Genomic DNA, 15,233 nt, shown 5'->3' on the forward strand with positions numbered 1-15,233 from the left:
AAAAAAGCCATTACTTAGTGTTAAAAAAAAGAAGGCACATTTGAGTTTGCCAAAAGGCATGTGGACGACTCCCCAAATGTATGGAGGAAGGTGCTCTGGTCAGATGAGACTAAAATTGAGCTTTTCAGCCACCAAGGAATACGCTATGTCTGGCGCAAACCCAACACATCCCATCACCCTAAGAACACCATCCCCACAGTGAAACATGATGGTGGCAGCATCATGCTGTGGGTATATTTTTCAGCAGCAGGGACTGGGAAACTGTTTCGAGTCGAGGGAAAGATTGATGGTGCTAAATACAGGGATATTCTTGAGCAAAACCTGTTTCAGTCTGCCTGTGATTTGAGACTGGGACGGAGGTTCACCTTCCAGCAGGACAATGACCCGAAGCATACTGCTAAAGCAACACTCGAGTGGTTTTAGGGGAAACATTTAAATGTGTTGGAATGGCCTGGTCAAAGCCCGGATCTCAATCCAATTGAGAATCTGTGGTCAGACTTGAAGATTGCTGTTCACAAGCGGAAACCATCCAACAAGAAGGAGCTGGGGCAGTTTGCCTTGAGGAATGAGCAAAAATCCCAGTGGCAAGATGTGGTAAGCTCATAGACTTATCCAAAGCAACTTGCAGCTGTAATTGCCGCAAAAGGCGTCTCTACACAAAGTACTGACTTTAGGGGGTTGAATAGTTATGCACGCTGAAGTTTTCTGTTATTTTGTCCTATTTGTTGTTTGATTCACAATTAAAAAAAAAATCAATCCATTTTAATTCCAGGTTGTAAGGCAACAAAGCATGAAAAATGCAAAGGGGGGTGAATACTTTAGCAAGGCACTGTATCTGTCTATCTGTCTATCTATCTATCTATCTATCTATCTATCTATCTATCTATCTATCTATCTACACACACATATGTACAGTATGTATGTATGTATGTATGTATTTGTGCAGAGCCGGCCCTAGCCAATATGATGCCCTAGGCAAGATTTTGGCTGGTGCCCCCTAGCACCACCGCTGGTTCCGCCTCTGACCTTGCACCTCTTTCCTAGCACCATCACCCCTCACCCATAGCAGTCATTATTTTGGTGTTTGTACCCCCTATATTTTAAATAGGAATAGTTCGCACATTTGGCGCACAGCCCAAAAAGGGGTGTGTTTTTGCTGGCAAGGGGCATGGCCACACAATAGTAACCCACTTCCAATTATGCCACACATTACTGCAACTTTATTCACATTTGATCATGCGATAGTGTTCATAATTCATATTACATCCCACAGTAGTATCACTTTTCCTTATAAACGTTACTCCTCACAGTAGAGCCCTTTATTCACATTACATCACACTGAATTGCTCCTTATTCACATTACACCACACCCTATTGCTCTTTATTCACACTAGCCGACACAGTAGTGCCCTTTCTATATGCAACGCCACATAGTAGAGCACCTTATACACATAATGCCACACATTAGTAATGCATGTATACACAATTGCACACAGTAATGCCCCTTACACTTATGAGACACATTATTAATGTCCTTATAAGCATAATGCACCTTACACATTATGACAACCTTTATTAATGCCCTTTTACACATAATGTCCCTTACACATATGCCACACATTATTAATGCCCTTATACACATAATGACACACATAGTGACCCCTACACATTTGCTGCACATTATTAGTGCTCCTATACACATAATGACACACATACAGTAGTACCCTGTTACACATATGCCGCACATTATTAATGCCCTTATACACATAATGACACACATAGTGGCCCTTTACACATATGTTGCACATTATTAATGCATTTTTACATGATACACATAATGCTCCTTACACATATTCCGAACACTACTGCACAACCAACCCACTTACATGCACACAGCACTCACACTGCCACTAACACTGTGACCTCTGCCAATGCTTGAATACAGATGTGTCCTCATAAATCTTGCCTCAATGCCAACGTCAGGCACCTTTTTTTTATGAAAATGCATCTTATTTGCATTGCTATGTGGCTAGGATACACAAGCAGCTTCTGCTGATTAAACTGATATGCAGCATGCCTATATACTGTGTGAAACTGTATCTGCATATGAAATGCTACACACAGAATATAGGCATGCCGCATATCATTTTAATCAGCAGAAGCTGCTGATGCCCCTAGGCATATCAAATGCCCTAGGCAATTGCCTAGTTTGCCTATGCCTATGGCCGGCTCTGTATTTGTGATTCTATTTCTAATGTCTATCAGTCATTTGCATTGTTGTTTTGTTTATTTGATTGTTTTTTCCTATTTGAAATCTAACCCACCAATATCAACATGGACAACATTTACAAAGACCAGATGTTTAAGACCATTCAGTAACTGGTATTTTGGGAAAGTTTTTTTAGTGTTCACAGTATGCTGAAACCATAGGTAAAGAGAAACATAGTTATAATATACAGTATGACAAAAGTTTTAAGAAAAAGTTACCTTTAACCATTTAACTGGCAACTGCGCCACCCACTGTGTCCCCCAGTTTTTGACGAGGAGATCAGTTCTGCTGATATGGATAATATAATATTTAACTATTTAAAAAAAAAAATCTTTTTAAACTATATAAAGTAAAAAAATACAATTAAAAAAAAACGATATGAATAGTTTTGAAGGGAAAAATCGTCAGTTAAGTGGTTAAGTTAAGGTGCATACACACAGTGAGATATTGACTATCTCCGATTATGACTATCTTTACTTGAGATATTGGCTATGTGCTATTCTAACTATACTATACGTTGTACTAGATAGTCAAAATTGCCTTGCTTGCACAGTCTATTTTTACTTGCGATACCGACCCCACGGGAACGCGCATTGGTATCACAAGCTGTGTACACACAGTGCGATATTGATTAGCTTTCCTTATTATTTTGACTATATAGTCAAAATCGTAAGCACCGTGTGTATGCATCTTTACTCGGTTATACTTTGCACAAAGCAGCCATTTTGCACCAGGTTATCTTAGGGCCTAGTTCTACGTCTAACCATTATGGCATTGTTAGAAACTGCAACATTAACGTTTGACTAATTTTTGTTCCTGAAACAGGTGATAAGATTGTGCTTCCTAAATTATGTAATATACTTTGGCTTCAAATCAAATCCATGTCTAATTTATGAATTTTAAATAATACTTAACTTTTATTACTTGCTGTCAAATCTCTACAATGTGAGAATGCCACACATTAATCACAATTAAAATCAGTAATTACCAAATCAACATCAATTGGCTGATTACAGTAGGTGGCAGAAAAAACTTTATTCATACATGTTACATTAGTTGAATCTGTATAATGAAATATTTATTATTTTACATTTCTTTCAAATTTATAAACATACTATATGATATTGAAGACCTTAATATACTGTATTGATCAGTATAAAGCATACACAAGTAGATGCTTAGAAACATTTATGACATACATTAAGGATGTTTGTTTACTTTTGCACCCTTCTTGGATATCCGGAAGTCCCTATCATATTTGAGACATCTCTTCCTTTATTTATTTGCAAACAGTAAAAAATAAGACTAGGTAATAACAAAGAGGTAGGATACTTATATAATCAATTGTCTCTCTATTATTTATTAAATAAGATAAAGGTTAACTGCTTCTCATTATCAAATTTAACAAACTCTGGGATTCCTACTCTCTCAAGATTAATCTTACTACCTGGCATCTCCCTTGACCCCTATTTGGCACAATCCCCTGTTTCCTCTTGGATCTTCTACCACAAGGTTCCATAATTGGACTCTGGTAGGGTTTAAAGTCCCTGCTGATTTTTCTGACCTGGATTCATGGTTATTCCTGTTTAAACTAAAACACTTTTGATTTCCTTAAAATTTGCCATTTTTTTCTCTCCCTATCCTCATTATCTGTTCTCCAAGCCCTTACCCCTTTTGAGAGTCTGTGTAAACACTACCCATTGTGTAAGGGTTTGTTTTCCCAGCTTTATGCACTCCTTCTAGATGTCACACTCCCTTCTTTGAGGCCCCATGAAATTGCCTGGGAGCGGGACCGTGGACCTCCTCCAGTTAAGGAGGCCTGAAACATTAGACTGGGGATAATCAAAAGCTCTATCGCAACCAAAATAAAAGAGTGCATATAAAATTTATTGTCTTGTCACTGGTATTACATTCCTGACAGACTCAATAAAATGTTTACATTCTCCTCACCCAACTGTTGGTGGGGTTGTGGCTTCAGGAGTACTATGATCCATGTTTGGTGGACATGACCGAATATTGTCCCCTCTGGGACTTGGTCCATGACTTCCTGTGGCTCCAGTACTAAAGGATCCCTGGATATTTTTGTTATGTTAGTTACCACAAACATCATTTTGAGGGAAGTAATGCACCTTCCTTTTTACAAGTGTCACTGTTGTATTTTGAATTGTTTAGATTGCAATAGTCAAAGTGGCTCTAAAACTACATCTTTTTCGTTTCAGAAGTGTAATTGTAAGGTTTTAAATGCATCCCATTAAAAGTAACGATAACTGGGGGGGGAGAGGGGGGGGGGATATATCTAATCTTCAAAAGAGATAATGCAGAGAGAGAGGAAGGTAGAGATTTACCAAACCTCGGAGAGAGATAAAGTGAAGAAAGATAAAGTACCAGACAATCGGCTCCTAACAGCCATGTTACAGGCTGTGATTAAAAAATAGCAGTTAGGAGCTGATTGGTTGATAGTTTCTCTCTCTCTCTCAACTTTATCTCTCTCCAAGGCTTAGTACATTTCCCCCCAAAGTTACTACCCAAGAAGCTCATAACTTCCATGTCATAGGCTGTGTTTGCAAAATGACAGGAGTTGATTGGTTGGTACTTCATCTCTTTCCATATTATCATCCCCCCTCCCCTGATCTCCTCAAGTGATGGTGGAAAAGAAGTCATTTTTTAATCAGGAATAGGCTGTGCTCCTTCACATAAAAGCAAAGATCACACCTATAGCTAATTTATTAATCCTGGATACAAAAGTAAACACTGTGATAGGCCTGTAACTCCTACAGAAGCAATCATTATGGCACGCAAATCCATGTCCTAAAACATCTTGTCCACCACTAGTAAAATGCCTGTAATTGCACATATTTCATATTCATAACCTGTGTGTTGCCCCATTTGTCTTCCATCTCCATCATGTTCTGTCTCAGTGGCAACATATAATAATTTTCTCTAACGTCCTAGAGGATGCTGGGACTCCGTAAGGACCATGGGGATAGACGGGCTCCGCAGGAGACATGGGCACTTTAAGAAAGACATTGGATCTGGGTGTGCACTGGCTCCTCCCTCTATGCCCCTCCTCCAGACCTCAGTTTGATACTGTGCCCAGTGGAGACTGGGTGCTTTCAGGGAGCTCTCCTGAGTTTCCTGTAAAAGAAAGTATTTTAGTTAGGTTTTTTTATTTTCAGGGAGCCTGCTGGCAACAGGCTCCCTGCATCGAGGGACTGAGGAGAGAGAAACAGACCCACTTCTCTGAGTTTCAGGGCTCTGTTTCTTAGGCTACTGGACACCATTAGCTCCAGAGGGATCGGTACGCAGGTCTCACCCTCGCCGTCCGTCCCAGAGCCGCACCGCCGTCCTCCTCGCAGAGCCGGAAGAGAGAAGCCGGGTGAGTATGTGAGGAAAAGACTTCAGAGGCGGCAGAAGACACCTTGATCTTCATAGAGGTAACGCACAGCAGGGAAGCTGTGCGCCGTTGCTCCCATTCACCTCACACACCGGTCACTGTAAGGGTGCTGGGCGCAGGGGGGGCGCCCTGGGCAGCAATAAAAACCTCCTGTGGCAAATACACATATATACATGTACAGCTGGGCACTGTACATGTATAAAAAGAGCCCCCACCATGTTATTAAGAAATTTGAGCGGGACAGAAGCCCGCCGCCGAGGGGGCTGGGCTTCTCCCTCAGCACTCACCAGCGCCATTTTTCTCCACAGCACCTCTGAGAGGAACCTTCCCGGACTCTCCCCTGCTTGACACACGGTGAAAGAGGGTTTTAAAGTAGAGGGGGGGCACATAATTGGCGCATATACATACTTGAAAAGCGCTACTGGGTAAACATTCTGTGTTTTTCCTGGGTCATATAGCGCTGGGGTGTGTGCTGGCATACTCTCTCTCTGTCTCTCAAAAGGGCCTGGTGGGGAACCTGTCTTCAGAAAAGAGCTTCCCTGTGTGTGTGTGTGTGTGTGTGTGTGTGTGTGTGTGTGTGTGTGTGGTGTGTCGGTACGCGTGTGTCGACATGTCTGAGGTTGAAGGCTCACCTAAGGAGGAGGGGGAGTGTATGAATATTAGGTCTCCGTCGGCAGCGCCGACACCTGACTGGATGGATATGTGGAATGTTTTAAGTGCTAATGTTAATTTATTGCACAAAAGATTAGACAAAGCTGAAGCTAGGGTACAGTCAGGGAGTCAACCCATGTCTGTCCCAATGTCGCCGGGACCTTCGGGGTCTCAGAAGCGCCCACTATCCCAAATAGTTCACACAGATACCGACACGGATTCAGACTCCAGTGTCGACTACGATGATGCAAAATTGCAGCCAAGGGTGAATAAATGTATTCGATATATGATTATCGCAATTAAAGATGTTTTGCATATCACTGAGGGTGCACATGTATAAGGGAAAGAAACCTGAGGTCACCTTTCCCTCTTAACATGAGCTGAACGAATTATGCGAAAAAGCGTGGGAAACTCCAGACAAAAAACTGCAGATTCCCAAAAGGATTCTAATAGCGTATCCTTTCCCGTCACAGGACAGAATACAGTGGGAATCCTCCCCTAGGGTAGACAAAGCTTTGACACGCTTATCAAAAAAGATAGCGCTCCCATCCCAAGATACGGCTACCCTCAAGGATCCTGCTGACCGCAAGCAGGAGGTTACCTTGAAGTCCATTTACACACATTCTGGTACGTTACGCAGACCGGCAATTGCGTCGACCTGGGTTTGTAGTGCTGTAGCAGCATGGACAGATTTCTTATCAGCGGATATTGAGACCCTTGATAAGGATACCATTTTAATGACCCTAGGGCATATAAAAGATGCTGTCTTATATATGAGGGATGCTCAAAGAGACATTAGTTTACTGGGTACCAGAATAAACGCTATGTCTATTTCTGCTAGGCGAGTCTTATGGACCCGACAGTGGACGGGTGATGCCGACTCAAAGAGGCATATGAAGTTTTTGCCTTACAAGGGTGAGGAATTGTTTGGAGAGGGCCTCTCGGACCTCGTCTCCACAGCTACGGCAGGTAAATCAAATTTTTTGCCTTATATTCCCTCACAATCTAAGAAAGCGCCTTATTATCAAATGCAGTCCTTTCGTTCAAATAAAAGCAAAAGAGTACGTGGATCGTCCTTTCTTGCCAGGGCTAAGGGCAGAGGAAAAAAGCTGCACAACACAGCTAGTTCCCAGGAACAGAAGTCCTCCCCGGCCTCTGCAAAATCCACCGCATGACGCTGGAGCTCCCCTGAGGGAGTCCGCTCCAGTGGGGGCACGTCATCGACTTTTCAGCCACATCTGGGTTCACTCACAGGTGGATCCCTGGGCAATAGAAATTGTTTCCCAGGGATACAAGCTGGAATTCGAAGAGGTGCCTCCTCGCCGGTTTTTCAAATCGGCGCTACCAACTTCTCCCCTGGAAAGGGAGATAGTGTTACATGCGATTCACAAATTGTGTCTTCAACAAGTGGTGGCCGAGGTTCCCCTGCTTCAGAGAGGGAAGGGGTACTACTCAACCCTGTTTGTGGTCCCGAAACCTGACGGTTCGGTCAGACCCATGTTGAATTTAAAATCCCTGAACCTATACTTAAAACGGTTCAAGTTCAAGATGGAATCGCTCAGAGCGGTCATCGCCAGCCTGGAAGGGGGGGATTTTATGTTATCTCTGGACATAAAGGATGCATACCTGCATGTTCCCATATATCCTCCTCATCAGGCGTACCTGAGATTTGCGGTACAGGATTGTCATTACCAATTTCAGACGTTGCCGTTTGGGCTTTCCACGGCCCCGAGAATTTTCACCAAGGTAATGGCGGAAATGATGGTGCTCCTGCGCAAGCAGGGTGTCACCATTATCCCGTACTTGGACGATCTCTTCAGAAAAGCGAGATCACGGGAGAAGTTGCAGAACAGCGTATCCCTTTCACTGAAGGTGTTACAGCGACACGGCTGGATTCTCAATATTCCAAAGTCGCAGCTGAATCCTACGACTCGCCTGCCCTTCTTGGGCATGATTCTGGACACAGACCAGAAAAGGGTTTTTCTTCCGATAGAAAAAGCGCAGGAACTCATGACTCTAGTCCAGAACATTTTGAAGCCAAAACAAGTGTCAGTACATCATTGCACTCAAGTCCTGGTAAAAATGGTGGCGACATACGAAGCCATTCCCTTCGGCAGGTTCCATGCAAGGACTTTCCAATGGGACCTATTGGACAAATGGTCCGGGTCACATCTGCACATGCATCAGTGGATCACCCTGTCCCCCAGGGCCAGGGTATCTCTCCTGTGGTGGCTGCAGAGTGCTCACCTTCTAGAGGGCCGCAGGTTCGGCATTCAGGATTGGATCCTGGTGACCACGGACGCGAGCCTCCGAGGTTGGGGAGCAGTCACACAGGGAAAAAATTTCTAAGGCCTTTGTTCAAGCCAAGAGACTTGTCTTCACATCAACATCCTGGAACTAAGGGCCATATACAACGCCCTACGTCAAGCGGAGACCTTACTTCGCGACCGACCAGTTCTGATGCAGTCAGACAACGTCACCGCAGTAGCTCATGTAAACCGCCAATGCGGCACAAGGAGCAGAGTGGCGATGGCGGAAGCCACCAGAATTCTTCGCTGGGCGGAGAATCATGTAAGCGCACTGTCAGCAGTGTTCATTCTGGGAGTGGACAACTGGGAAGCAGACTTCCTCAGCAGACACGACCTGCATCCGGGAGAGTGGGGACTTCATCAGGAAGTCTTCGCACAGATTGCAAGTCGGTGGGGACTGCCCCAAATAGACATGATGGCGTCCCGTCTCAACAAAAAGCTACAAAGGTATTGCGCCAGGTCAAGAGCTGTGGACGCCCTAGTGACACCTTGGGTGTTCCAGTCGGTCTATGTATTTCCTCCTCTTCCTCTCATACCCAAGGTGTTGAGAATAATAAGAAAAAGAGGAGTGAGAACAATACTCATTGTTCCAGATTGGCCACGAAGGACCTGGTATCCGGATCTGCAGGAAATGCTCACAGAAGATCCGTGGCCTCTTCCTCTAAGACAGGACCTGTTGCAACAGGGTCCCTGTCTGTTCCAAGACTTACCGCGGCTGCGTTTGACGGCATGGCAGTTGAACGCCGGATCCTAGCGGAAGAAGGTATTCCGGATGAGGTCATTCCTACGCTAATAAAGGCTAGGAAGGACGTGACATCTAAACATTATCACCGAATATGGAGAAAATATGTTTCTTGGTGTGAGGCCAGGAATGCTCCTACGGAAGGATTCCATCTAGGCCGTTTTCTTCACTTCCTACAAACTGGAGTGAATTTGGGCCTAAAATTAGGCTCCATTAAAGTTTAGATTTCAGCCTTATCCATTTTCTTTCAAAGGGAATTGGCCTCTCTGCCTGAAGTACAGACTTTTGTGAAGGGAGTACTGCATATTCAGCCTCCTTTTGTACCTCCGGTGGCGCCTTGGGACCTTAACGTGGTGTTAAGTTTTCTTAAGTCACATTGGTTTGAACCACTTAAAACAGTGGAGTTGAAATATCTCACTTGGAAGGTGGTCATGTTGTTAGCCTTGGCTTCGGCTAGGTGAGTTTCGGAATTGGCGGCTTTATCACATAAAGGCCCTCATTCCGAGTTGATCGCTCGGTAATTTTCTTCGCATCGCAGTGAAATTCCGCTTAGTACGCATGCGCAATATTCGCACTGCGACTGCGCCAAGTAATTTTACAATGAAGATAGTATTTTTACTCACGGCTTTTTCTTCGCTCTGGCGAACGTAGTGTGATTGACAGGAAATGGGTGTTACTGGGCGGAAACACAGCGTTTTCGGGGCGTGTGGATAAAAACGCTACCGTTTCCGGAAAAAACGCAGGAGTGGCCGGAGAAACGGGGGAGTGTCTGGGCGAACGCTGGGTGTGTTTATGACGTCAAACCAGGAACGACAAGCACTGAACTGAACGCAGATGCCGAGTAAGTCTGAAGCTACTCTGAAACTGCTAAGTAGTTTGTAATCGCAATATTGCGAATACATCGGTCGCAATTTTAAGAAGCTAAGATACACTCCCAGTAGGCGTAGGCTTAGCGTGAGCAACTCTGCTAAATTCGCCTTGCGAGCGATCAACTCGGAATGAGGGCCAAAAGCCCCTATCTGGTTTTCCATATGGATAGAGCGGAATTGCGGACCCGTCCTCAATTCCTACCTAAGGTGGTCTCATCCTTTCATATGAACCAACCTATTGTCGTGCCTGTGGCTACACGTGACTTGGAGGATTCCGAGTCCCTTGATGTGGTCAGGGCTTTGAAGATTTACGTGGCCAGAATGGCTAGGATCAGAAAAACAGAAGCACTGTTTGTCCTGTATGCAGCCAACAAGGTTGGCGGCCCTGCTTCAAAGCAGACTATTGCTCGCGCGGATCTGTAACACGATTCAGCAGGCGCATTCTACGGCAGGATTGCCGTTACCAAAATCGGTTAAGGCCCATTCCACTAGGAAGGTGGTCTCGTCTTGGGCGGCTGCCCGAGGGGTCTCGGCACTACAGCTGTGCCGAGCTGTTACTTGGTCGGGGTCAAACACCTTTGCAAAGTTCTATAAGTTTGATACCCTGGCTGAGGAGGACCTCCTGTTTGCTCAATCGGTGCTGCAGAGTCATCCGCACTCTCCCGCCCGTTTGGGAGCTTTGGTATAATCCCCATGGTCCTTACGGAGTCCCAGCATCCTCTAGGACGTTAGAGAAAATAAGATTTTAAACCTACCGGTAAATCTTTTTCTCGTAGTCCGTAGAGGATGCTGGGCGCCCGTCCCAAGTGCGGACTACTTCTGCAAGACTTGTATATAGTTATTGCTTTCATAAGGGTTATGTTATAGTTTCGTCGGTTTTGGACCGATGATAAGTTGTTGATTCATACTGTTAACTAGATAGTATATCACAGGTTATACGGTGTGATTGGTGTGGCTGGTATGAATCTTGCCCTTATATTAACAAAAATCCTTTCCTCGTACTGTCCGTCTCCTCTGGGCACAGTTTCTCTAACTGAGGTCTGGAGGAGGGGCATAGAGGGAGGAGCCAGTGCACACCCAGATCCAAAGTCTTTCTTAAAGTGCCCATGTCTCCTGCGGAGCCCGTCTATCCCCATGGTCCTTACGGAGTCCCAGCATCCTCTACGGACTACGAGAAAAAGATTTACCGGTAGGTTTAAAATCTTATTTTTTTAATAAATTAAAATAGAAAATCAAATGCTTATCTTTTCTGTACACTTATTTTATGAGTAAAGCATTTTGGCTAACAGAAAGAAGAACTTCACATTAAACTTAAAGTATAGTTGTAGGACAAGTTCACTATGTCAAAAAATGTTTTACATTTTTTTGGAATGCATTGTTTGCCAAATCAGGTTCCCTGATTCCTCCACACATTCAGGCACTGCTCTCTTCTATGCTCCTATGGGCTGCCTTATCACATACAGGCATTGGTGTTGTATCTATCCTGTTACCTTATGAATGTCAACTTAGGGGTATATTCAGTACCTGTCAGATCCTTTCCAACGGAAAGAAGCGGCCAAATCCAACTGTCGTATGTGGGCGCTCCCGACAGACGCTCCTCACCCGTCCATGCTCCGTCCCCGCTTGTCTCCTCACGTCGTCCCTGCTCGTCTCCTCACCGTCGTCCTCGCTTGTCTCCTCACCGTCATCCTCGCTTGTCTCCTCACCGGCATCCACGCTTGTCTCCACACCGGCGTCCACGCTTGTCTCCTCACTGGCATCCTTGCTACTTGGCTCACATGGTCCCTCCTACCTGTCCCCGCTTCCCCGTCTCATCTCCCCGGTTACGACAATGTCAGTTCGAAAAGTTGGTTTGACATTGTTGGAACTGGGGCCAAAACCTGTTGGATTTGGCCACGGAACACGTGGATCCACGGCTAATCCGACAATCCATGTGTTCTCCGACAAGTCTGGAATTCCCAGCTTGTCAGAAGAAAACAGGCCCTATTGAATAGGTCGAAACCCCTTCCAACCTACACCTGTCGGAAACTGCTGTCTTTCCGACAAGACGGCAGCTTCCAACACTTATTGAATACACCCTTTAGTTGGGGATGGTTATCAACAACACCTATACCTGTATGAAATAGAAAGACTATAGTATGAAGAAGGTGAGAGGCCCTATTCAGGAAATACAGCTCCCCAGGTAAGTCATACTCTATGGATTCAATTCAAAACTAAATTTAAAGTTTCTTGTTGAGTTCTTCTTTAATTGTTCATGTTATTCAGTTTTATATCCCCAACATGACAAAAGTTCTATATTGGTGTTGATGTTATTAAAAGTATAGAATCTTATCAATCTAAGAGGCTGATTCAGAGGTGGATGCTATAGCACAGCCTCTGTGTATTTGTGCACAGCGGCTGTATTAAAAATATGCAAAAGCCACAGGAGGCGTCTTGTGTAAGTAGACACCCACTGCCAACTACTGTGATTTGCTGCTGCGTCTGAATCCACAGCATCGGGTCCTCTGAATGACCGTCGGACATCTGAGTAACCCTCACATTCCTTAGGATGTCCAGTGAAATCAAATTCTCCCCAAAAACAGATTTACACCTCTATCACCTAATGATGATGTAAACCACAGCTGGACTGACAAAAATGGCAATAAATGTTCAGACAGGCGTGCCCAATTAAATGCAGAAAAATAAAATCATGGATTTATAGCAACACTTTAGACTTACTTGAAGAACTTGCGCAAGTTAAAAGCATTAACCATAAACTCAACAACCTGCGCCTGACTAGAAAAATAAAAAAACATGATGCGGTTAGCATCCGGGCAGTCATGTGGCCAATGTCAGAATCCCGACACCATTCGGAGTCCCTGCGCCGGAACATCCACTGCTGACATGCTGAAGGTAATTATTGTGGTCTCTCTTATGGCTAAGGCTAGGCACTAGAGGGGGTGGGTTAGCCCTAGCCGCCACCCCAGGCGGGTTAAGACAGGGGAGGGTCAAAATAATTACCCGATCCCCATTCGCCATTCTCATTGTCAGGATGCCAGTGTCAGTCATGTGACTGCCGGCATCCTAACCGCCGGTAAAGTGTATCACACCCTTAAAAACCAACTCAAAGCAAATAAAGAAGCATGGTGGAAATAGCCAGTATAAAGCATGGAGGGTAATTCAGACCAGCGATTTTTGCAGCCCTGCGATCGGATAGTCACCGCCTACAGAGGTAGTGTATTTTAGCAAGTGTGCGATCGCATGTGTAGCAGAGCTGCACAAACTGATTTTGTGCAGTTTCTGCGCAGCCCAGGACTTACTCAGCCGCTGCGATTACTTCAGCCTGTCCGGGACCGGATTTGACGTCAGACACCCTCCCTTGGACACGTTTTTTCCAGGCTTTCCTTGAAAACAGTCATTTGCCACACACAAACACCCTCTTCCTTTCAATCCCCGTTGCTGTGGTCAGTCGCGCCTGTGTATTGTGGTGCATACGCATGCGCAGTTCAGATTTGATCGCAGGCTGTGAGAAAACGCAACCTAGCGATTAGGTCTGAATCGGCCCCTTGATTCATGGCTGCTGTACAGCATGTTACGCAGCTGCAAGTGAAAATTTAGAACCTCCACCACAAGTCAAAGATGTAAATGGACAAAATATTAAATCAATGAGCGGCAAACTTGAAAGATGGCAAGTACACTTTAAGCAGCTTTTAAAGTTACTGATTACTGGAAAACAATGATCTTTAATATAGTAGTGACGTAACGGATAACGCTCTCAAATGCAGACAAATTAGATGAGCAATTAAAAAGCTAAAGAATAGAAAAGCACCAAGCAATGATAACATCCCAGCAGAAGCTTTAAAAGCAGGAGAGGTAATAGCACCAATTTAGAGACATATATGCAATTGCCTGGAAGACTTCTGTGTGCCAGTAGATTTCAAAGTTGCCAATATAAGTCCCACAGTACAAAGTTATTGGAATGTCCAAAGTGCGCAAAAAGGATGCTGCCTACACCTATTCTGTACGGTGTAAGGGTGTTCCCTCACCCTAAAATAAACATATGGTATACAAGAGTTGTACAGATATGGCGCTTCTACTTAAAAGATGAATATAAAAATTCACAATATATAAGGGTTTGTGAGTTACATTCCTGTGGTAAATAGATCAGCAGGCATGTAATGGCGCCTTTCAACCGCTCCTCCTGTTATGTGTTGTCTCCAGAACTTCAATGCCGGTATTCATAAAAAATATAAAAATACCGATATCTCATGCAATACGTTTTTATGGAGACCACATATAAAAAACACTCAAAGAATAAAAACAATGTTATCCATAAAAACAATAGCAGTGAGAACACAAGGTGCAGGAGAAATCCATAAGTGGTAAAAGATTAAAAAATTACTGGAAGGTTTGAGAACCAATATTAGTTCTCAATTAGATGTAAACAAATAGCCAGATAGCCACCCAGGAAGCTTTAGTCTGGATTCCGGCAATTCAATCCCCTGGATACCGCAGCGGAGCTCGCCTGCACCACACCGACGCGTTTCAAACCTGTTCCAGGTTCTTTTTCAAGGTAAAAAGAACCTGGAACAGGTTTGAAATGCTTTTTTGAAAAAAAAAAAAAAAAGTACCTAATCCCTTCTAATATAAATAGATATGCTATTCCCAAAAAAAAAAACATGTTTAAATTTTTTTTTATTGTTTTCACCCTCCAAAGTGTGGCGGATTGAAAATGACGAATTTACTGTCTAAAAGCACTGCTGTCGAATTTCCAAACTTGAATTGAATATGCTTTTGTCGAATTGCAGCACTTGTATCATTGCAGAAAAGTCGAATTTGCAAAAAGTCGAATTTCAAAAAGTCGAATTTTGAAAGTCCGTTTTTTTGACGGAAAGCACTGAATTGCATTGACGATTTTTTTTTTTTTTGGCGAAAATGACCCGAAATTCGACAATTTCGGGAATTCGACCGCAATTGCATATACCCCTAGGTCTGTGCCAATCATGTTGCAGCTTTTAAG

At 44.0% G+C, this 15,233-nt stretch overlaps 1 protein-coding gene across 3 annotated transcripts in view; it reads left to right on the forward strand.

Annotated features, from left to right (window-relative positions):
* Window positions 1–15,233, forward strand: part of ATP8B4 (ATPase phospholipid transporting 8B4 (putative)) — a 498,700-nt gene that overhangs the window by 391,910 nt on the left and 91,557 nt on the right. The window lies entirely within an intron of this gene.

The sequence above is a fragment of the Pseudophryne corroboree genome, chromosome 6 (genome assembly GCF_028390025.1).
Source record: "Pseudophryne corroboree isolate aPseCor3 chromosome 6, aPseCor3.hap2, whole genome shotgun sequence".
NCBI lineage: Eukaryota > Metazoa > Chordata > Amphibia > Anura > Myobatrachidae > Pseudophryne > Pseudophryne corroboree.